The 23,338-nt window shown below is 35.7% G+C and overlaps 1 long non-coding RNA gene across 1 annotated transcript; it reads right to left on the bottom strand.

Annotated features, from left to right (window-relative positions):
* Positions 1-1,691: 1,691 nt before the first annotated feature.
* Positions 1,692-23,313, bottom strand: LOC144323943 (uncharacterized). Its single transcript, XR_013389333.1, has 4 exons — positions 23,044-23,313; positions 10,213-10,300; positions 3,020-3,158; positions 1,692-2,144 (listed from the first exon to the last, which is right to left on the bottom strand). It is a non-coding gene; the product is annotated as an uncharacterized LOC144323943 (long non-coding RNA).
* Positions 23,314-23,338: the final 25 nt, after the last annotated feature.

The following is a 23,338-nucleotide window of genomic DNA, read 5'->3' as shown; positions in this document are numbered from 1 at the left end:
TGGGTTCCATGCTGAGCGTGGAGCCTACTTAAAAAATAAATAAAATAAAATAAAAATTAGAAGGACTCTGGGATGCATTAAACTCCTAAATACACAAAGTAATGATGTTTCAGTATGTGAATAGTTACTATAAGAATTCTGGAAGGTGCCTTTTCCCTTATTTTTATATTTATGAAGATATTTGTTAACAAAGACTTATTTAATTCCTGTAACTATCCATCGAGACAACCTGCTCTCTGATCTGATGGTGCAATGTGTAATCATCATTGAACTGTATATATCCCGTGTTTGTAGTGTCTGGAGAGGGTGAGATTCTCACAAGCCAAAAGAGCAGTGTATTTAGTTTCATGTATTTTAATTTTAAATCTTTAATGCTAGAAGAACCAATCCATCTTTTTTTTCCTCTTCTATTTCCCTGGAATTAGATAATTATGTGTATATTCAATTTATTCATTAATTTACACAGCCTCTACACCTTCAGTGAAAAATGGAGAAGGGTAAAAGGCACTCTTGTGATAATCCGAATCTTTTTTTTTTTTTTCTGGACAATCTACATCTTTTAAACAAAGTGTTATGTACACGGCTAGGATGTGTTTTGTCTTTCACTTTCTTTTTAAATTCAGATTATGAGCTGATTCATTTTATATAGATTTAACCTTGTTTGTGACTCTTGCTACATATAAAATTGAAAGTGATGTGAAACCTGGAAACAATTAAAGTTCATCTCGTAAGTGATAGAAAACATCACTGAGGCTTCAATTGCTTCTCTCCCACTGTTAGGGAAATAGAGTTGAAGATGTGCTTTTCTACCTCTGATTGGTGTGAGTAACTGAAAGTGAAGGATTATTTAGCATACAGAACCTTAATGGAGCAGTTCAGGATTTATTATGTAAAACGCTCCCTTAAAATAGTATACTTTAAAACGGTTTTGCTTTAATGGGTGGGGAAAAAAATCTCTCTAGGCTTTAAAAGTATTTTGCTTGAATATACGCAGTCTTCTTGTCTCAGTCATATGTGGCTTTTAAATTTTCCTTTAAAAAGGTGCAACTTAAAATATTGCATAATAGGATTTTCTTTGTTCCAGCTGTGATATCAGGGAAGAAAAAGGAAGAAATATTTGATATGGCTTAAGCCCTTTTCTAAGGCAACATTACTGCATTTGCCTAATTTTCAAAAGGTCCCATTCATTTTTTTTTTTTTTTTTTTTTTTAGATTATGTTGTCCCTTTTCCTGTCTCTATGGAAGTGGCGTTAGTCCTAGGAAGGTTTATAAATTAGATGTGGCTGCTTCTAAAACATAGGCTGCATTTCTGCATGTGATTATGATGAAAACACCAGGCATTCTAAAGTGATGATAATGTTAACTAGTTTAACTAGTTTAACAGACCTAGAAGAGAGGGACTTTGATTAAACCTCTTTTACATATGATGAAACTGACACTGGGGAGGTTAAATGACTTGCCCCTCAGATAAAACAACTATTACCTGATAAAATGTTGCTTGAGGGATCCCTGGGTGGCTCAGCGGTTTAGTGCCTGCCTTTGGCCCAGGGCACGATCCTGGAGTCCCGGGATCGAGTCCCACGTCAGGCTCCCGGCGTGGAGCCTGCTTCTCTCTCCTCCTGTGTTTCTGCCTCTCAATCTCTGTGTCTATCATGAATAAATAAATAAATTAATCTTTAAAAAAAAAAATGTCGCTTGAATCCAGGCCACCTGGCTCCAGCAGCTTGGGCACTGTGCAAGGTGAGCCTTGTCATGAAATGCAATTTTTATTCTATTATTTTATGCTATTGTTTCTCTTCTCTTTCACTGGATAGACAGATACATTTCTTATAGAAGATCAAATTGCTTTTCTTTCTATTTGTTTGTTTACTTCACAGTTTAATGCCAAGTAATAGTTTTCATTGGTTAAGGAGACATGAGTTTTGGGCTTGGACAACTTGCTAAATCAGGGATCATTGCTTCTCCCTGTGATCAGGCTGGTCTGGGTCTTCTCAGAGCTGTCTTTTCCACCACATCAGCTGCCTGTTTCACCTGTTGTTCTTCTAAATCACTTTCCTTCTGAATTCTTACTTTGCCTCTCTGGTGTCTCTGTAGTAAACTTTTGCTTAAGTGTTCCCTTGAGGCCATTCATTCCTGTTAAGTCGCTAGAAGGAAATGTGATATTTTAGGGTTATTTTCACCAGAATAAACATCAAGGAAGTTTATAGGTTCTGAGACTAAGAAGTAGGTCTGATTGTGGATCTCAAAACAAATATATGCTGAAGTTGACTTTTGCCAGAGTGTGAGCTCAATATGGGCTTAATGAATTTTTTAATTGAAATACCAACCCTTCAAAAAAAAACCATATTTAATTACAAGGTTAAATTTAATGTAACGTTCAGTTGTAGAACATATAGGAAGAGAAAGAGAATACAGATGGTCCTCTTTTTGAGTAAAGATAAGAAGGCCTCATATGTTAATGGGGATTCTGTAGAGTGAGAAGGATCAGAGAGTGGAATGATACAGAGGAAGAATAGCTGGTGAACATTGAATCAATCTGTTGTTACAGTGTCGAATATAGACCTGGCTTACCCTGCAAGCCAGTCCTGGATAATGTCCAAATTTTGGCTCTGAAGCCTCTGCTGTTGTTTAGACTGTATCAAAAACCTCAAGTTGGAGGTATAGAGAAGAGATATCAGAAGTGGGAAGAGGTAGCGAATCCTTGCAATAAGCTTATGAGTTACACAACACACTAAACCAGGAAAAACTATCAGGGATTATAACATAACAGACATTCTAATGCACCAGGAATCATGACAGAACAAGGGTCTGGTCAGCAGCCATGAATGCAGAAGACAAAGATATCAATGGGCAGAGATTTTCCTTAAAAGGGCTAAGACTGGGGAGACAATAGGGAACCAGGGCATTTATGGGATGATTAAAGTAGTAAGTCAGCAAATGAGGGGGGGACACAATCCTGGTGGGCCCCAGCAGTCTGGCTGTCAGAAGCTCAACATATCACATGGACATGGGAACTTACATGGCAGCAGCCCCAAGACATCCCCTGGAAGGCATAGTAAGAAGGGGAGCAAGTCAGTAAGGATGTGAAGCTTGGGAATCAAGTCTAGGTTCCACCACTTGTAGGTGTGTGCCCTTGGGCAGGTCACTTGATTTCTTTTCTGTAAAATGGCAATGTAAGAGACTATGTCAGAAGTTTTTCTGAGAAATACCTAAGTGTTGTATATTATTATGCTTAGAATAGTGCCTGGAATATCAATATATAAGCAAATATGTCATTTTTATTCAACCTGTGGCAACAAAATATATATTTCTTACAATTCTGGAAGTTGGAAAGTCCAAGATTAAGGTGCCAGCATGGTGTGCTGGTGAAAGCCTTCTTCCTGTTTCATGATTGGCACCTCCTTTCTAGCAAAAGGGCCTATACCCATCTCTTTGGCATCTCTTTTATAAAGTACTAATCCTATTCATGTGGGCTCCCCCTCCATGACCTAAGCACCTTCCAAAGATCCTACTTCCTAATACCATGAATGAATTTTTTAAAGATTTATTTATTTATTATTTATTTGAGGGAGAGGGAGAGAGAGAGAGAGCATGAGACATATTGGTGGGGGGAGGGAGGGACAGAGAGAGAGGGAGAGAGAAACTTAAACAGACTCTTTGCTGAGCATGGTGCCCCATGTAAGGCTCAATCTCATGACCCTGAGGTCATGACCTGAACCAAAACCAAAAGTCAGATACTCAACAAACTGTGCCACCCAGGTGCCTCTCAACATATGAATTTCAAGGGGACACAAACACTCAGGCTATATAGCAATATAGCTAATATTATTGTAAACATTAAATTTTGTGAAAGTTGGAATAAGTTGAGTTTGACTGTAAGGACTAGAGGTAGATGATTAGAATGAGAAATCAGCATTCTCTGGACAAATACAAGAGGGAATGCAAGGGAAAAGATATTGAGATGTTAAAAGAGAGGCGATCTAGCAAGGGGGAGAGAAGGCAGAGGACCCCACGTGATCATTAAAACCGATGAGTTTCACAGAAGTCACTTTGGGAATAGGGATGCTATATAAGACTTTTAGATTATTAGAGCTATTCAGTGTAATTCCATATACTCCCCCAAATACTTAGCAAAGCCTGATAATCATACAAAGGCTTTTTAGGTAAGTGTGTGTGTGTGTGTGTGTGTGTGTGTGTGTGTGTGTGTTGTATGTGTATATGAACCAAAGAAAAAGGCTGAGTCCACATCTGGGTTGATGGGATAAAATGGGAACCATGCACTTTAAGGAATAAGAAAAGAAATAACTAATTCATCCTGGGCAGGAGCTCAGAGACAACAAAAACTTTGAAATTATAAAATTCCAGGAAATGGACAGAAATTTTGGGAAAGGCATTATCTAGATTTGAAAGAGCAAACAAGGAGAGCTGAGATAATATCTGGGCCATAATTAATTTAATAAATATTTATTAAGACCACCCTCTATACCAGACAGTTTCTCAATCTTGGTAATAATAATGATAATGATAATATACATATATGGATTTTGAATTCTTTATCATGTATGAGGGAGATGAGCAAATAGACATTAAGAATACAATATAGTATGAATAGATGAAAGATAATTTTACTCTGCCCAAAGAAGGAAAATTGATCTCCTAAACCAGATAATGAAATGCTGGCTTTTTACCTGAAATATGGAAATGAGTCACTCAGATGCCTATAAGAGAGCAAAAGGATATCCAAGGACTTAAAAATTGTGACATAAAAGTTGCCCTCCTAAGAATGGCAAAAGATGAAAAGATGGTAGGAAGGATGCAAAAGAAAAATAGCAGCAAATGTTATATTGTAGAGAATCTATTGTAACATAGTATGGAATTTAAGTAAAAAATTTTGATGGGGGAAGGCCCAGGTAGATGCTGACCTAGACAATCTAATAAAATAACCTGCTATTTCAGGATCATGGGAGGAAATTCCAAGGAATGATGTTTAAAAGAAAATGGATTCAGATTCTGTAGCTTTATTCTACTTGAGAACATGCAGACTCCTATCTGTACCCCACACCTTCCAAATGATATTTTCTGAGAGTTGGACCTGGGTTTCTGCACCATTGGCAAACATGACAATTGTTCTTCATGCATGATAAAGTTTGAGGATAATGGTTTCAGGACTATTCAGTAAGCAACCCCATTATCTTCACTGCCTGGATTGTCTGGAGGGAAGGAGCCATAAGAGTGGCCACGTTGAGATATGAACCCAAAGTGACCTGGTCAGTTTTCTCCATTTGAAGGGTCATTGCTATGTTAAAACAACACAAGCCTGGCAGCAATGAGGCAGAGTAGCTGATAAAAATTGTACATTATAAGGTTTAAATGAGGGTATTTCATGTGTTTGCTGAAATATTCAGGCCTTTTCATACATCATTAGTCCATATTACATCTTTTTGAAAATGGAAAATAAAAATTTATTTTATATTATTGAAAAAAAATTCCCAAAGTCATCCTCTTATTTATTAATTGTATAATAATTTATTTATGACTGTCAATCATTGTTTCAAAAGTTTATAAAGTAAAACTTAGGAGAGATTTTTCATGTTTTCTAAGGTCTAAAACCCTAGAAAATAATATCCAGCTATTAATATTATTATTATATGTCTGTCACAGTGACCACCACTTAGTGAATTCCTAAAATTTTATCCTTAGAAATAGGCTAAATACTTTAATGATTTACAGTAGTCTTATCTCATGTTATTCCCATTTACTGATAAGACATGATATTCTTCTCAAGTAAGATATGAATGTTAGTTTAACATGCTGCCATAATCCATATCATAAATAGCAGCTAAAGAATTATCATTTATTTACAAAGTCAACATTTAAGGAATGAGTGGATGTTTCTGACAATTTTGTATTCTTTGTGGGAAAATATCTTCCAATAAAATTTAAGATATTTAAAAGCCTGTATTTTTAAAACTTGGATGAAGATTTAAAAAAAAAAATTGGAGGCAGAGGGTATAAATTGATGGGATAAACTGACAACAGAATGTGGTACTGTTCTCAGCAAATCCACTGATCCTGGGAGACTATAATCTGAATGATGGCGTAGTTTGAATGTGTGGGGTCATGAGACAAAGCCTAAGATCCTTCATGATGAGAGGTCAAAGAGAAAACACCTCTCTCCTCATAGAGTTGAAACAAAAGGGTGATATCTTTAGGATGAATTTGGAATGAAGGGGAAAACAGACTACAAGTATATGGAATCTTGATATATATATATTGAGGGAGTAGAATTTCTTATTTGGACAAAGGATGGGTTTCCAGTAAATTGAGATGAACAATTGGTTATCCATATTAAAAATAAAAATAAAATAAAAATAAATCCCTACCTCACACTATACACAAAATTAAAGATAGGACAAAACAAATGTGAAAAGCTAACTTTACACATTTTACAATATATAGAAAAATAACTTGATAGTGACATAGGGAAGGATTTTTTTCAATAGAACACAATAAGCAAAACTGATATAAGTACAAGATTGAATAATTCTACCACATTAAAAGTAAAAAGTCTTTTTTAGTATCAAAATATGCAGAAAGTAATAAAGCAAGCAAACGCTGAGATTATATTTGCAACACATATAATGTATGGATGTTTAAAAGTTTAATAATTTGAATCTATTTTTAAAAAACTACAAATCAACAAGAAAAATTTTCTGTTTCTAAAAGATGGTTCAAGAATACCAATTTCAAATAAGAAACATCTGTAGCCAATATACATATTTAAAAAGCCTAGTCTTATTAGTAATCCAGTTGATGCGTTTTAAAAACAGATTGAGATAACATTTTACACCAATGATATTGGCAAAATTGCAAATTGGACAGTGGTTGGAAAGAGTGTGGAGAAACATAATTTTCTTTTTTGAGAGAGAGAGAGATATTGAGAGAGAGAATGAGAGGATGGGTCAGAAGAAGAGAGGGAATCTTAAGCAGGTTCCAGGCTCAGGGCAGGGCTCCATCTCACTACCCTGAGATCATGACCTAAGACAAAATCAAGAGTTGGACACTTAACTCACTGAGCCACCCAGGCACCCCAAGAAACAGAAACTTTTATTTGCAGCTGGAGGGAAAGCCCCTTGGTTCAACCACTTTGGAAAAGGTTGTTTCCTAGTGAATTTGAACACACACATACCCTGTGACCCAGCAGCTCCACTCCTGGGCATGCACACATTACAGATGCTATCTATTTAAGGACCCCTGGTCCTGTAGGACAATATTAAGCGTCTTGCTGTCATTTAAACTTCACTCATTGTGATTGCTCATCTTAAGTTATAGTTTCTAGTTCTTAGAGAAATGTGATTTATAATATTCAATTTTATTTTTATGCCACTGTATTATTTTAATGACTTTTCCAGAATTGTTTTGGTTAAGCGAAGCATAAAAAGAAACCCTGACTTTTAATCATATTCATTTTGGTTTAATCACATGTCATGTTATGCACTTGTAAAAATTATTTCAATTATTAATATGGACCTATTCTAAAAGAAGTTTTCTTTCCTTTCCTCTTTCTCTACTTAGAGGAATTTTTAACAAAGTAATTACTGGAAATTAATTATTTTTTCCTTATTTTTTATTACTATGATGAGGCTTTCACATTTTTTACAGCGATGTTAAAAAATGCCATTGTAACCAAATTATCATGTACAAATGCTGATGAAAACTATCAGTTATTCTTCAATATTTAAGAATGTAAATTGATAGTTAAACGCAGTTCTAAAGAAGACTGCTAGCAGGATAAAAATATGATGCTGATGTACTTTCACTCAACAACCAGCATTAGTTCTCATTTCATAATATTTACCTTAGAGATCTAAGTCACAATATTTTCTTGAGTGAGATTTCATTGTTAAACACACCGTAATGAGAAGTGTTGACATTTTATTGAAAACCACTCTATATTGCTAATCTGCTATGAATATTGCCATGGCAGTGGGGAAAATCTGTCAAAATGTGTTGGACTATATTCCGTCTTGATGAAAAAGAATAATTTCTCACAGTAAGGCTCTTATTTAATTACAATTCCACAATAAAAATGGGTTGTCTTTCACCCCTTGCCTTCTCCTACTTGACTCTTATTCGTTCTTTGAATCTCAGCTAGAATGTTCATTCCTTCCCTCAGAGAAGCCTCCTTTTTGTCCAAAGTTAATGTTAGTTGCTGTATGATTTCTTGGTTACCTGTCCTCTTTCTGCACGACATTTCTCACAATTGTTTGCCCCTTTCCCCAGCATCTATACTTAAGGATAAGTGGGGCCAAGTTTGTTTCTTTACTAATATGTCTACATACGTTTAACTTGCAATGCCACTTGTGTGCAATTGAATTAACCACTCCTGGTTTACATTCCTTTATGACTACTGGACAGTTGAAGATGATAAAGTGTGACATTTCATAGCACTGAAATCCATTAGCTAACTTTTTTTTTTTTTTTTAATGAGAGACAGACAGAGAGAGAGAGAGGCAGAGACACAGGCAGAGGGAGAAGCAGGCTCCATGCAGGGAGCCTGACATGGGGCTCGATCCCGGGTCTCCAGGATCAGGCCCTGGGCTGAAGGCGGCGCTAAACCGCTGAGCCACAATGTGGCTGCCCCATTGGCTAACTTTTACGTTGATTCTACACGGACTTTAAGAAATTGAAAACTTGAAGTGAATTATTAATTTGGGAAGCACAGGTACATTCCATCAGGTCTGCAAATAGTTTTCCATATGTAACATAGTAAACATATTCATTGATCTATGCATCTCACTGGGTAAAACAGGAAAAATCTCTGTCCTAGGATTTTGCAGTTGAGGAAGGAATAAATATCTACAAACACAAATAACATCAACTTTGCTAAGTGAGATGTCTAATTTGTTTAAAGACATGCAAAGTACATTAGGAGTTCAAAGATGGTGCTGTTGCTTTCTGTTCAAGCCGTCCTGCATTCCATGAAGGAGTCTCTGCAATGTGCTTTGAAGAACTATAGAATCGTCAAGAAGAAGCAAGACTGCACTGAAAGTAGAGGAAGCAGCATTGCCAAAGCCAGTGGATACCAGTTGAAGTATGGATTAGCAGGTGAGTTGGAATGACCAGAGGTGAAGATATCAAGCAGATGAGGACCCTGATGGGTGAGGCGGTTCATTTCATCTGGGGAAATGCTACCTTAGAGAAGAATGTCAGCAGCTTAAGGAGAAGGAAGAGGAGGGGTTTCGTATTTCACACCCATAGCACACCCACCATTTCTACTGATACACTACTCTTTGGGACATGCCTCCCCAGATGCCCTACTGATTACAGCATGTTGTGTTTCCCAACTCTGTGTTGGTGCAAAAACAAAAGGAGGGAGCAGTAGTTGAGTAGCACTGGCTAACAGTCAATATAACCAAATTTAATTACATATTTTGTCCATTAAATAAACAATTATTGAGCTCTCTATAAGTGCCAGGAGAAAGTTATAAATATTAAAAATCAAAACAGAAATAAAAACTGCCACCAGAAAACAACTGAGGAAGTTCACAGATTCATAGAAAAGAAAGTTTTGTGACCTTGATGGTGATGCATATAAGTACTTTATCTAACATGATGACTACATTGGTACAGTAATTACTAGAAGTCCAAAAAATTGAATTATGATATTTAAATGCATTTTAATTCTCCTTTTTGATTTAGTCCCTAAAAACCTCCTTACAATACAAGTTTTCATTTTATAAAACCTGGGGAAAATAACCTTTAGTTCAGAATTGGCGGTTGCTTAAAATCCCCCAAAGATACAAATGTAGTGCTCCAAAGGGGCACCTGTACCCCAATATTTATACAGCAGCAATGTCCACAGTAGCCAAACTATGGAAAGAGCCCAGATGTCCATCGACAGATGAATGTGGTGTATATATGCAGTGGACTACTACTCAGCCATCAAAAAAATGAAATCTTGCCATTTGCAACTACATGGATGAAACAAGAGGGTATTATGCTAAGCAATATAAGTCAATCAGAGAAAGAAAATTTTTCATATGCTCTCACTCATATGTGGAGTTTAAGAAACAAAACAGTAGATCATAGAAGAAGAGAGGAAGAAATTAAAGAAGTTGAAATCAGAGAGGGAGACAAACCATAAGAGATTCTTAATCATAGGAAACAAACTAAGGGTTGCTGGAGGGAGTAGAGGGGAGGTGAAGTTACCAGGTGATGAGCATCGAGGAGCGCACATGATGTAATGAGCACTAGGTAGTATATTCATCTGATGAATCACTGAACTCTATCTCTGAAACTAAAAATAATTATGTTAATTAATTGAATTTAAATAAAAACTTCCATAACTATTAAAAAAATATACACTTAGTACCTAGAATGGTATCATATCTATAGTAAATACTCAAAAATTATTAGCTTAATAAAAGTATTAAAATGTCTGTGCGACTTTTGGCAAATTACTTCTGAAAGCTTCTATGTACTCATCTATAACAATATGATACTGTAATATTGTAATTAAAAAAAACCAGATAATATTTAAAAAAAAAACTTAAAAAAAACGAAAACCTTCCTTACCCTAAAGTTCATAAGGATATTCTAGATTTTCTCCAAAAGTTGTAAACTTTTTCTTTTCACATTTAAACCTTTAATCCATCTGTAACTGATTTTTGTGTTTGGTGTGAATTAAGGAAATACACATCAATTTTGGAAGTAGTATGTTCCATTTAACCTTGCTGTAATTCCATATTGAATCATTAGATACAGTTTGAGGAGAATAGGTATCTTTTTAATATAAAATTTTGACTCTTCTTGTATTTGTCCATTTTCCCATCGACAGTGATAGGTTAGTTCCAGCTTTTTCCTTTGACAAAGAATATCTCTGTGAACATACTCAGCCATGTCTTTCAGTACATGTTACATGTGCACGAGAATTTGTCCAGAGTATGCATCTTGAGTGAAATCATTGCATCATAGGAAAGGTGAACTTAGCATGAAGCTTATAAAACTAGTTTTATACTCAAAAAAAACCCAAGAAGAATTGGCAATTGCTTAAAATAAATGCAGGGTGGGGGAATGGATGAAAGAGATAAAGGGGATTAAGAGTACACTAATGGTTATAAGCAATGAGTAATGTATAGAATTGTTGAATCGTTATATTGTATACCTCAAATTAATCTAACATTGTGTGTTAACTATACTTCAAAAACTGTGTGGAGGTTCCTCAAAGAGTTAAAAATAGACCTGCCCTACGACCCAGCAATTGCACTATTGGGGATTTACCCCAAAGATACAGATGCAGTGAAACGCCGGGACACCTGCACCCCGATGTTTATAGCAGCAATGTCCACAATAGCCAAACTGTGGAAGGAGCCTCGGTGTCCATGGAAAGATGAATGGATAAAGAAGATGTGGTTTATGTATACAATGGAATATTCCTCAGCCATTAGAAATGACAAATACCCACCATTTGCTTTAACGTGGATGGAACTGGAGGGTATTATGCTGAGTAAAGTAAGTCAATCGGAGAAGGACAAACATTATATGTTCTCATTCATTTGGGGAATATAAATAATAGTGAAAGGGAATATAAGGGAAGGGAGAAGAAATGGGTAGGAAATATCAGAAAGGGAGACAGAATGTAAAGACTGCTAACTCTGGGAAACGAACTAGGGGTGGTAGAAGGGGAGGAGGGCGGGGGGGTGGGAGTGAATGGGTGACGGGCACTGGGGGTTATTCTGTATGTTAGTAAATTGAACACCAATAAAAAATTAAAAAAATAAAATAAAATAAATGTAAAAAAGCCTAATTCTTTTAAAGCCCAAATTAAAATATATTGAATTTTTTTTCTTTTTCTTCTTTTTTTAAGATTACTTAATTATTTTTTTGAGAGACAGAGAGAGAGAGAGAATGAGCAGATGAGGGACAGAGGGAGAGGGAGAAACAGACTCCTAGCTGAGCAGGCAGCCAGATGCAGGGCTCAATCCCAACACTCCAGGATCACAACCTGAGCCAAAGGCAAATGCTTAAGCAACTGAGCCACCCAAACCCCTTTCTATTTCTTTTTCAAGAAAGCAGTTGACACACAATGTTAGATTAGTTTTAGGTGTATCACATAGTGAGTCAAGTTCTCTCTTCTTAAAGCTCTGCTCACCATGAGTGTAGCTCCCATCTGCCATCATACAATACTATTATGATATCAAACACTGTAGTCCCTATGCTGTTCCTCTTATTCCTGTGACCTATTCATTCCATAACTGGAAGCTCATATCTCCCACTCACCTTCACCTATTTGTCCTTCACTCATCCATTCCTCTCCCTCCCCTCTGGCCACCATCAGTTCGTTCTTTGTATTTATACATCTGATTCCATTTTTCATTTATTCGTGTGTTTGTTTTTTAGATTCTACATATGAGTGAAATTATGTGGTATATGTCATTGTTAGTCTGACTTATTTCACTTAGCATTATTCCCTGTAGGTACATCTGTGTTGTCACAAATGGCATGATCTCATTCTTTCTTATAGTTGCATAATATTTCAGTATGTATGTGTGTACATGTATGCATAATACATATATACACACATGACTATATATATGCTACATCCTCTCTGTTTATGGACACTTAGGTTGTTTCCATATCTTGGCTGCAATAAACATAGGAGTACATATATCTTTTTAAATTACTGTTTTTGTTTGCTTTGGGTAAATGTCCAGTAGTGGAATTATTGAATCACATGGTATTTCTATTTTTAGAGGAAACTCCATATACCCTTTTCCACAGTAGCTTCACCACTTTACATTCTCTCCAACAGTGCATGAGGGTTTTCCTCTACATCTTCACCAACACCTATTATTTCTTGTTTTTTTTTTTTTTTTTTTTTTTTTATTACAGCCATTCTGACAGATGTGAAATGATATCTCATCGCGGTCTCGATTTGCATTTCCCCAATGAATAGTGATGTTGAACATCTTTAAATGTGTTTGTTAGTCTCTTTATGTTTTCTTTGGAAGTTACTCGGATCTATTCAGGTCCTCTGCCCATTTTTTTTTAACTGGATTGTTTGTTTTTTTTGGTGCTGAGTTGTAGAAGTTCTTTATATATTTTTGATATTAACCCCATACCATTTGTAAATATCTTCTTGCTTTCAATATATTGCCTTTTGTTTTGTTGATAATTTTCTTTGCTCTGCAAAAGCTTTTCATTTTGATGCAGCCATGAGATTTATTTCAATTTTAGGGCTTCGTCTTTGAGGGAAATTTGGTAATCTTGAATTAGAGAGGAAGGCAAAGGGATCCCTGGGTGGCGCAGCGGTTTGGCGCCTGCCTTTGGCCCAGGGCGCGATCCTGGAGACCGGGGATCGAATCCCACATCGGGCTCGCGGTGCATGGAGCCTGCTTCTCCCTCTGCCTATGTCTCTGCCTCTCTCTCTCTCTCTCTCTCTGTGACTATCATAAATAAATAAAAATTAAAAAAAAAAAAAGAGAGAGGGAGGCAAACCATGAGAAACTCCGACCTCTGAGAAAGAAAGGGTTGCAGAAGGGGAAGAGGGTGGGAGGGTAGGGTGACTGAGTGACGGGCACTAAGGAGGCCACTTGATGGGATGACACTGGGTGTTATACTCTATGTTGACAAATTGATTTAAATATAATGCTTTTTTTAAAATTTGGTAATTTTGATATTGACCTTACTTCACTGACATAATTGAAAGAAATTTTTACATTTAATTCCATTTACTTGAGCATTTTTCCATTCATTCATTCATCAAACATTACTGAGTGTCTATCATGTACACAATGTATCATCTGTCATTCTAAACTTGGTGAAATAAGCATACTATGGGGTATATCTAAGACTACTCTATCATTAATTTTGAACATGAGGCAAAATATCAGTTTTCTTAAATTGTTTATTTGAATAATTCAAGGAAAAAATTCTCAAGCTATTCTAATTATTAATATGTATTGCATAAATTATATAAAACTACATGAGATTATTATTTTGTCCCACGTCCCTTCACAAATAAGATTTCGTTCCTTCCATAGGAGTAGTTATAAAAATACCAAGTGTGTTGGGTGTGTTCTAGTTACATTTCAAATTTACAATCATTTAATACCCAAGTCCTCTCTGAAGTAGATTCTATTATTAGTAATATTTGACAAATAAAGAAAGTACAGTTGCAAACATTCAGTTCATTTGTCTAATACAACTCAGGTCATCTGTGGTTAAGGTGTACAGAAAGCCCAACCATTCTGAGCCAGAGGCGGCACCTCAGACTGCTGTTTTAGCGCTCAAAAATATTTACAGTAAACTCCTTGTTTACAACCTTTCTCTGTGAAAGAGGTAGTTATTGAATTCATCATATGTGGCCAGCTTGGTGCTAAACCTGTCACAAAAATTCCGTGCAGTCCTTCAAACAAGCTTTGCCAAGTGTAGTGCTTAGCTAAATTCTGATCTCTCTGGCACTGCTTGTTTAGATTCCTCAGACAAAAGGTCAATTCCTAAGATATCTACTTTTCAATTCTTTGTGTCTCTGTTTATTAGCTCGCTGGGTTGAATGCAGTAAAAATCTACAAATATTATGAAGTTTTTCTGGCTTTAGCTTGTGTTGTTGTTGTTGTTTTAATGAACACATAGCCTTATAATTTTTTGTTTATCTTGAAATGGCCGTAATACAACTTCTGAACTAGGTCTCATCAATTTTTCTGACGGAAGGTTATTTTCCTTGGAGAGGGACAAAAAAACATAGTTAGAAATAAGGTCAAATAGACTGTGCTCTTAGAGACATGAAATCTTCCATGTTGTTTGCCTTCCTAACAAAATACTACTCAAAATGCAAGTGTCTGTAACCTCAGAGATTAATACATTTTTTTTCTTTGATTGTTTGTTGTGGTTGCTTTTATTCAAGTAATGAAAACAGAACAAAGCAGGCTGTGTTCAAACAGCAGTGATTCCGTAGTCTTTACAGATATTGTCCGAATCTAATTGGATTTTAATGAAATGATATTTCCTTTGTGATAAGTACATAAAAATTATGTTTTTAATTAACATCACAAGGTATAAGCTATAGATACCAAGTTTCAACAGAAGTAGTAATTCTTTAATGTTTTCTTCATTTAAAAAAAAGACAGAAGTAGTAACAACTTGGGAGAAAAAAAATGAATAAATTAACTGGACAGTGATTAGCCTGGGCCTTTTCATCCTAGGGGTTGTGCCAGATTGACAATGTCTATTTCTTTTACATTTAAAACCTTATTAGTTTGTTTTGTTTTGAAATACTTTCCAAAGGATTGTTTTTCCTTTTAATCTTTGTCACTCAACTTTAACAGTGTTTGTACAGGACTGCAAATAAACTAAGTTCAGTGTACATTGTGATAGTAATTTTAAGCAATGTTCAATGTATGTACTGAACCCTAAAACTCATCAAGCAAAATGAATTTTTTAACACAGAATAGTAGGCTTGTGAAATGCACCTGATTTTTCATATAAAAATGTTATCTATCTGAGAAGAAGAATAGTTGATTTTCAGGGGGAAAAAATGTGAGGAGGGAAGGCTGTTCTAGAACACTTAGGAGTAAATAGGAAAAAGGATTTCTCAGCTGTATAATTTCAAACGTGGCATGAAAAAAACCCTGGAAAGAGAAAACAAAGAACAAGTTGTAGCAAATCAAGTTCAATCAGTCCTGTTCACATTTCTAGTAAGGATAGATTGTCCTGCTTCTATTAGTTATTAATTATATTTTCATTACCTGCTGGTGACCTGTATTAATGATCCATACAATGATCTATGCATTTAGTCACCTACTAATTAACAAAATGATCACACTGCTTTATTTAATGATTGATTATGGATTTTTTTTTCTTTTCAGTTTTTACCTCTGTTCATTGTATTTAAGTATACTCTATGGATAAATTTTTAAAAAATTCTCTGATATAGTTAATCATTAGTGCTTACTGGAACATAATAGTTTTCATAGGGAAGGACATATCAAACTTTAAAAGTTTCCTCATGGAAGTAAAATGAAGAGTGTGCCTCCTACTCTACAGCCCCAAGCAGATGGTATTCTGATAACCTCTTTCCTGGTTTAACAATTCTTCCCACTCAGTGTCGAAACCATTTTAAGAAAACTAAGTGAGCATGTGGAATCAGAACATATCATGAGCCTCCATAAGGCTGAAAGGCTCAAATTTTCAATTGAAGATTTCCAAATTTCTAAATCCATTGAGAATATCTGTACTTTCATTCACTTTCTGTAGAGCTGAAATAGGCACAATCACTCAACTTTAAAAGATTCTTAAATGTGAAAGAAAAATAAACAGAGACTCAATTCACATTCAAATAATGCAAATCACCCAAGTTCAAAGAGTTCTATTAGTGAGCGTCTCAAACAAATATTTATTTCCAAAGATATAGATTTTTGCTGGACTTTTTCCCTTAACTTTCTTAGCTAAATATTTGACATTTTATAAACATTTCCATGTGCTAGAAGTTATTGTTTGCTTGTATTTTGGTGATGTGTTTTTTTAATCAAAGTATAATCTACATGAGTAAAATATATAAATTTTAAAGGTACATGTTGATGAGTTTTAAAATATTTTGAAACTGTGTAACCACTTACCAAACTGAAATATAGAATATTTCCTGCAACACTTGGAGTTCCCTATTGTCTTATCTCAATCAGTAACCCCAAGAGTGACCAGTATTTCTACACTATCATCATGGATTTGCCTTACATGGAGCTACAATGAAATAATATAAATACTTTGTGTCTGACTTTTTTCACTCAGCATGTCTCTGAGATTTATGTATTAATAATCTACTAACTATATAGAATAATCTAACTATATAGAATTCCATTCTGTGAACATACCACCATTAATTTATCCATTCTATGCTGATGAGCATTTAAATTGTTCCAAGTTTTTGTTTGTTTGTTTGTTTGTTTGTTTTTTACTATGGATAAAATTGCTTTGAACATTCTTGTACAAGTCTACTGGTAGACAGAAACACTTTTATGGGAGTTGAATTGTTGATCGAGGAGTCACTGAGAATCTCCAAGGGCCAGAAAGAGGAGAGAAGGAAGAAGGGGAGGAGGATGAGGAAGAAGGGAACAGAAAAGACAGGAACAGCAACATTATGAGCTAAAGGCGTGGTCAGTGTGGTGTTTCCTTAGGGAAATTACAGGTAAGCACTCCACATTGTGGGCTAAGCCCAGAGTTCATCCTTAGAGGCTAAAGCAAAAGACAAACTGCCTCATTAGGTTAACATCAGGGAGTGTGCTACAGTGGAGACTTACAAGCCTAGGTTACTGGCAAATGGAAACCCTCTCTGGAAAGTGGAAAAAAAAAAAAGAGCTTCCAGTGAAAAAATTCTCACAACAATACCAATCCTCCAGGGAAATAGGTGACCTGAAGTAAGAATCAGGAAAAATAGAAATGACAAAAATGGACTCCTGGAGAATTCAGATATTGAAATCATCAGGTATGGAAGATAAAAATAACTATATACTGTCTAAAATATGCAGCCAGATGAGTCACTATATTATATAGTCTTTTACTGTAAAAAATACATTTATTTATTTATTTATTTATTTATTTGTTTGTTTATTTATTTAGAGAGTGAGTGGGGCAGTGGAGGAACCTGAGGGGCAGAGGGAAAGGGGAATCTCAAGAAGACTCCTTGCTGAGCACAGAGCCCAACAAGGAGCTCTATCTCGTGACCCTGAGATTGTGACCTGAGCCAAAACCAAGAGTTGAACACTCAACTGACTGACCCACCTAGATGCCCCCAAAATACAGCATTTAAAAAGAAATTTACATACAGTATATGCTAACACATTGCTGGCAGAATGCAAAATGGCACAGCCACTTTAGAATGCAGCTCAACAGGGTCTTGGAGCTAAATGTACACTTAACCTCTGACCCTGCCATATCACTTCTTACTCTTTACCCCTTAGAATGAAAACTTATGTTCACACAAGACCCTCTATACAAAGGCGCATAACAGATTCATTAAAAAAAAAAAACAAAAAACACCCTAATCTGGAAACAACAAGGTATCAGAAAACTGGTACATGAATTAAAAGATGGAGGTACATCCATCCAATGGAATACTACTTAGAAATATAAAGGAAACAATGATTGATAATGCAACATGGATGAATCTCAAAGCATTACACTTAGTGAAAGAATATTTTATGGATGAGTCCATAAAATAACTCTGCATGGAAATCTAGAAAAGGCAAAGTTATAGGGACGTAAAACATATCAGTATGCCAGGGCCTGAGGTTTGGGAGAGAGTATTTCTTACTAAAGTTTCATAGACAACCTCCTGGCAGACGAAGAAGGAGAGACCATATAACTATTATGTATTTTGATTGTGGTTACATGACTGTATATACTTGTCAAAACTCACAAAACCAAACACCTGCAAGGAGTATATTTGATTGTTTCTAAATTATGCCTCAATAAATCTGACATTAAAAGGCAACTACAGGCAAATATTCCTTCTGAGTTATGAATTTAAGGTTATCTCAGGATTCAAGTTTGTAATAATGATTTTAAATGCATAATACAGATTTTGAGATTAATAGATTAAGACAGGAGAAGTATAATATTCATAATAGATACAACCAAACCATTTGAGGACAGTCAACATGAATTTATGGTGTAAACACATTTCAAAGAAGTAAGAAAAGGAAACTCCAATCAGATAAAACTATCTTATTTTTTAAAAATAAAATCATATGCCAACATGACTGTAAACGGGTAACATGTAAAGCATCCTCTTTAAAAGTCTCTTTAAGAGAATAAGAAACAGATAACCCCTTCTATTTAACATTGAAATGTGGGTCCTGGACAGTGGAGTGAGAAATGAAAAGAAATAAGATACAAGGACTGAAAAGAATAGAAAAAGAAGTCATTATTCAGAGACATATGGTCGTCTACAAAGGTAAATGCAAATAATATATAAACATATTATTATAATTAATAAAAGAGCTCGTGAGCCGAGCAGAAATTCTGTAAAAAAAAAAAAAAAAAAGACATTGCATTGCTCTATGTTTCATTGTAGGAAGATAAATGATGTTTGCAACTTATTTCTTTAGGAATATTAAAATAAGTCCACCACTTCAGGACTGAAGACCAGAGATAATCAGAAAATATATTCAATTAATTGAGAGATTCATCTATTTATGAATGTCATTCAAATCTAAATATCTGTAAGCAGACTTTTATGAATAATTCTTAGAAAAACGCCAGTGAAAAGAAGCCTCGACACAAATCAGTTTCCCTGTGAAACAGGCAGTCTGTGAAGTGAGGGGTTATCTGTCATCAGCATGGCTAGCCAGGCCTGTGTGCAGAGGTTAGAATAAGGGCTTCAGAATGCCGAGTCAGTATGGCCAATGCTTTCACAAATTAAATTAAATAGCAGCACTTCACTTTAATACTCCCTGAAAAGTAAAATTTATAGAAGCCTCATTTTTATATGATTGTTTTTTCCAACAAAATCCTCATTGATTAAGGATATTAATTTCTTTCTTGAAAGCATGTCAGTAAGCTAGAGAAGAAGCATTTCCTGTGCATCGTGTTTTCCAAGGGAAAGCAAGTTATTAAAAAGTGAAAAAGTAGCTTAAAGCCCTGAAACATTGTAAGTAAACTTATTATTCAAAGTGTCTGTAATCCTAGATGCTTACACATAATCAGAACCACGTAGTGCAGTACCCCACCTATATTGTTAAAGCCAGCAATGACTAGCAAAAAATAGCTTGGCTTAATCAGATGACATGATGTAGAAAGGGCAAGCACTGTAGTCAAGAAATAGACTTTCAAATTAAAACACTTCTTTGGAAAACAGATGACTAGGCAAAGGAACATACTGGAAAAATACTGCTGGCATCTTAGAGACCTAAGAGACAATGTCATCACCCATAACATACCAGGAAGCAGGCAGAAAAGTTAAAAGGATGTCTTCACTAACAGAATGAAAGCATGTAATTGTAGACATCTAACAGTCGTTTGTTACATGCATTGGAGAAGTGTGTAACACCAGGAATACATTTATTCTGGGAAATCCTTTGGCTTCATGAGAAGCGTAATTTGAATTTGAACGAGCTGCTCTTGAGAATTTTGGAATCAGTTTAATTGCTTATTTAGAATCATCACTCATAGTTGATGATTTTGAAAGAGGCCCTGAAACTCCTCAGCGTGGCAGCCACGGTTTTCCACCACCACATTCAACTTGACCTGTTTGTTCTGCCTCTTACCAACCCCCCAGCCCCGCCCCACCCCGCGTTAGCTCTTACTCTGCAATTGTTGTATTGCCTTTTCTCCTTAGTGCTTTGCCCAGAGCTAGACTATATATACTGCTCCAATTCTAACCAGGTTTCCCTTTCAAGGACTTGGTAAAGGTTTAGTCCTGGTTCTTGATAACCTTTTGCTGACTTTTAATGCTCTTCCTACATGCAAAAATATATTTGTTACATAATAGACATCACCCACTGTTCCAGACACTGGACAGGCAATGATAGTCAAAATAGTTAGAATTCCTATTTTGGGGGCATCCCCTCTAGTGGAGGCAACAGTATACACATAACAAGTGAACAACTACAATATGTCAGTGGAGAAGAGTATGGAAACAAATAAAGCAGGGGAGTGAGGGTAGCAGGGAGGGTTGATTTTTTCTAGTGGTGGTCAGGGAGATCTCATTGGCTGAGATGAGATTTGAGTGAATAATGTCCTGAAGGAATTGAAGGAGTACACACGGAGGATGTGGGTGGAAAAACATTCTGGGCATAGGATGAGCACAGAGGCAAGAGGTTGGCCACATGACTACAATGGGGTGAGGAAAGGGCAGTATGGTAACAGAGGAAAGGTACTGAGTTGTGGCAAGCTCTGCCATGTGGGATCTTCCAAGCCTTTTTAAGGACATGGTTTTCAGATGGGAAGGGAGGCCCTTTGTAAAGTTGTTGCAAATGCAACATGTTGCAAACATGACTTGATAAACGTGTTTAATAGCTCATGAATTCAATCCAAATTAATAATATGATACGGTGTTCAACTATTAAATTATCTAGGGTATTTTTGTTGGTGAGGCCTTATGTTTGAAGAGTGGAGAGTGAAAAAATAATGTATACACTTAGTGTAGGAATACACATAGATACAACTTTTCTAAAGAAGAAATTCTTAAATGAAACAAAATTATCTTTTCAACAAAGTTCATAAGCATTTTTCTAGACTATTATCTGCTCTGAATTTATTCTAGGGATAAAGTGTAGACTAGGATTTAAGGGTAGGTCAAGATATTTACTCTTGATTATTTAAAGGGGAATTGAAACCCTGAAAAATTAGGTGCCCTGTAATCAGTTAAATAATTACCACTTAATGATTGAATTAAATAAACATTCTGTAGACTTCTTGTAGATAAAGATATTTCAGGGATGCTTGAGTGGCTCAGTCGGTTAAGTGTCCAACTCGTGATTTTGGCTCAAGTCATAATCTCAGGGTCCTGGAATCCAGCCCTGCATCGGGCGCCATGCTAGGTGTGAAGTCTGCTTGGGGTTCTCCCTGTCCCTCTCCTTCTGCCCCTCCCTATTGCATGCTCTCTCACTCACTCTCTCTCTCTCTCTCTTTCTGTCTCCAAAATCAATCAATCTTTTAAAAAAAGATATTTTAGTAAATTGGAAGAGTGCCCACTATATGATAGTGAGAAAAAATATCTAACTGAAAATGTCAATAGATTCTAATTAAGTACATATAAAAAAAGAATACTGTCTGTAGAAAAATAAAATTCAACACTAATAACAAGTATTACATCATCTCACCCCTCCCCAAGATGGGATAATTTGATCTCCAAATATAGCTACCTAGTCTAGAAACTTTGCAGCAAAGTGTTGTTATATGACCAACTTCTGGCCAATGATCAGTGAAGGGATGTGATATTTGATCAGTGTTTTAAAAGGAATCAACCTATTCTCTCCTTCTCTTTGCCTCTCCTCCAATTCACTGGAATTAAAACATTATGGCAATAGCCAGTGTAGCCAACTTGGAAACAAGACAGAAACTCCACAGTAGTGAGAGCAAAGCAAAAGTGATAGAAAATTCTCTGGTGACTGGGAACTACCATAGCAGCTTTAAAGTATCTACCCAGGATTTTATGTAAGAAAAAAACAAACTTCCAACCTACTTATATTACTGTTATATTGAGTCTCTCTTTTAAAAGAATTGACCCCATATTCTCACAAATGTATTTATCTTCTTGATACTTCTGTACATTTTCTATGTTTCCACAATAAATATGAATTATGTCATAAATCTAAAACTAAATGTGTGAAGTGAGCACAATATTAGGATGCATGTATAGAACCACAGAATCAAAATTGAGAGAAGATCTTCCTGGCCTTATGTTAAAAAAATAACCAGGTAGAAACTAAAGGAACAATAACAAAATAGTGCAACACATCATAAATGGATATCCCATGAAGTGTTATTGAAGGAATTGAGGTATTTTTATCTGAAAACAAAAAAGAAAAAGACATGATTGTTGCTCTTAAATTTTGAAAAGTTGTTAAATGAAAATCACCTAGTCAAGTTTTCATTGTACCCAATGCCCCAAGTTAAGAAAAATAGTAAGGTGCTATGATGCAGAAGGCAACACAAACAAGGAAGACCATTAGTACCACTTAACTTCTCAGAAAAGAAGTGTCTTATCCCCCAAAGGAAGTGAGAGCTGTGTCACAGGAAATGATCACCAAGAAATTGTTTGCCTCATCCCATGGATTCTGTACTTAGTAGACTATGTAATAAATAGGCTGTGAATCCCAGGAGATTTCTGGGCATTTCAGCTCTTAGATTCTCTGAGTACATTAATGGAAACTATATTTACTATGTATGGAAGTGTAACCTAGCAGGCTTCCTTATTGATTTGAGTATAGAGCAAGTAGCTTATTTGTTCAATTTCATTGGTTGTAGAGTTGACTTTTAAAATAACTGTGCCATCAAATAATCCATTTCATAGAATTGATTAAGAAAATATAGATGAGGTACCTGGGTGGTTCAGTCAGTAAAGCATCTGCCTTCAGCTCAGGTCATGATCTCAGGGTGCTGAGATCGAGCCCCATGTCAGGCTCCCTGCTCAGCGGGGAGTCGGCTTCTCCCTCCCTCTGCCTTTGCCCCTCCCTTTGCTCATATACTCTCTCTCTTTCTCAAATAAATAAATGAAATCTAAAAAAGAAAATATAGAGACACTATATTGCCCTGGACAATGTAGGTATTCTAAACTGAAGTCTATACTGTGTATGGAACATCTCTTTCTCTGCATTCTATAATAACCTACTTAATA

The sequence above is a fragment of the Canis aureus genome, chromosome 11 (assembly GCF_053574225.1).
Source record: "Canis aureus isolate CA01 chromosome 11, VMU_Caureus_v.1.0, whole genome shotgun sequence".
In the NCBI taxonomy this organism is placed as follows: domain Eukaryota; kingdom Metazoa; phylum Chordata; class Mammalia; order Carnivora; family Canidae; genus Canis; species Canis aureus.
The sequence above is the reverse complement of the archived record's forward strand: the minus strand, read 5'-3'. Positions and strand labels throughout refer to the sequence as shown.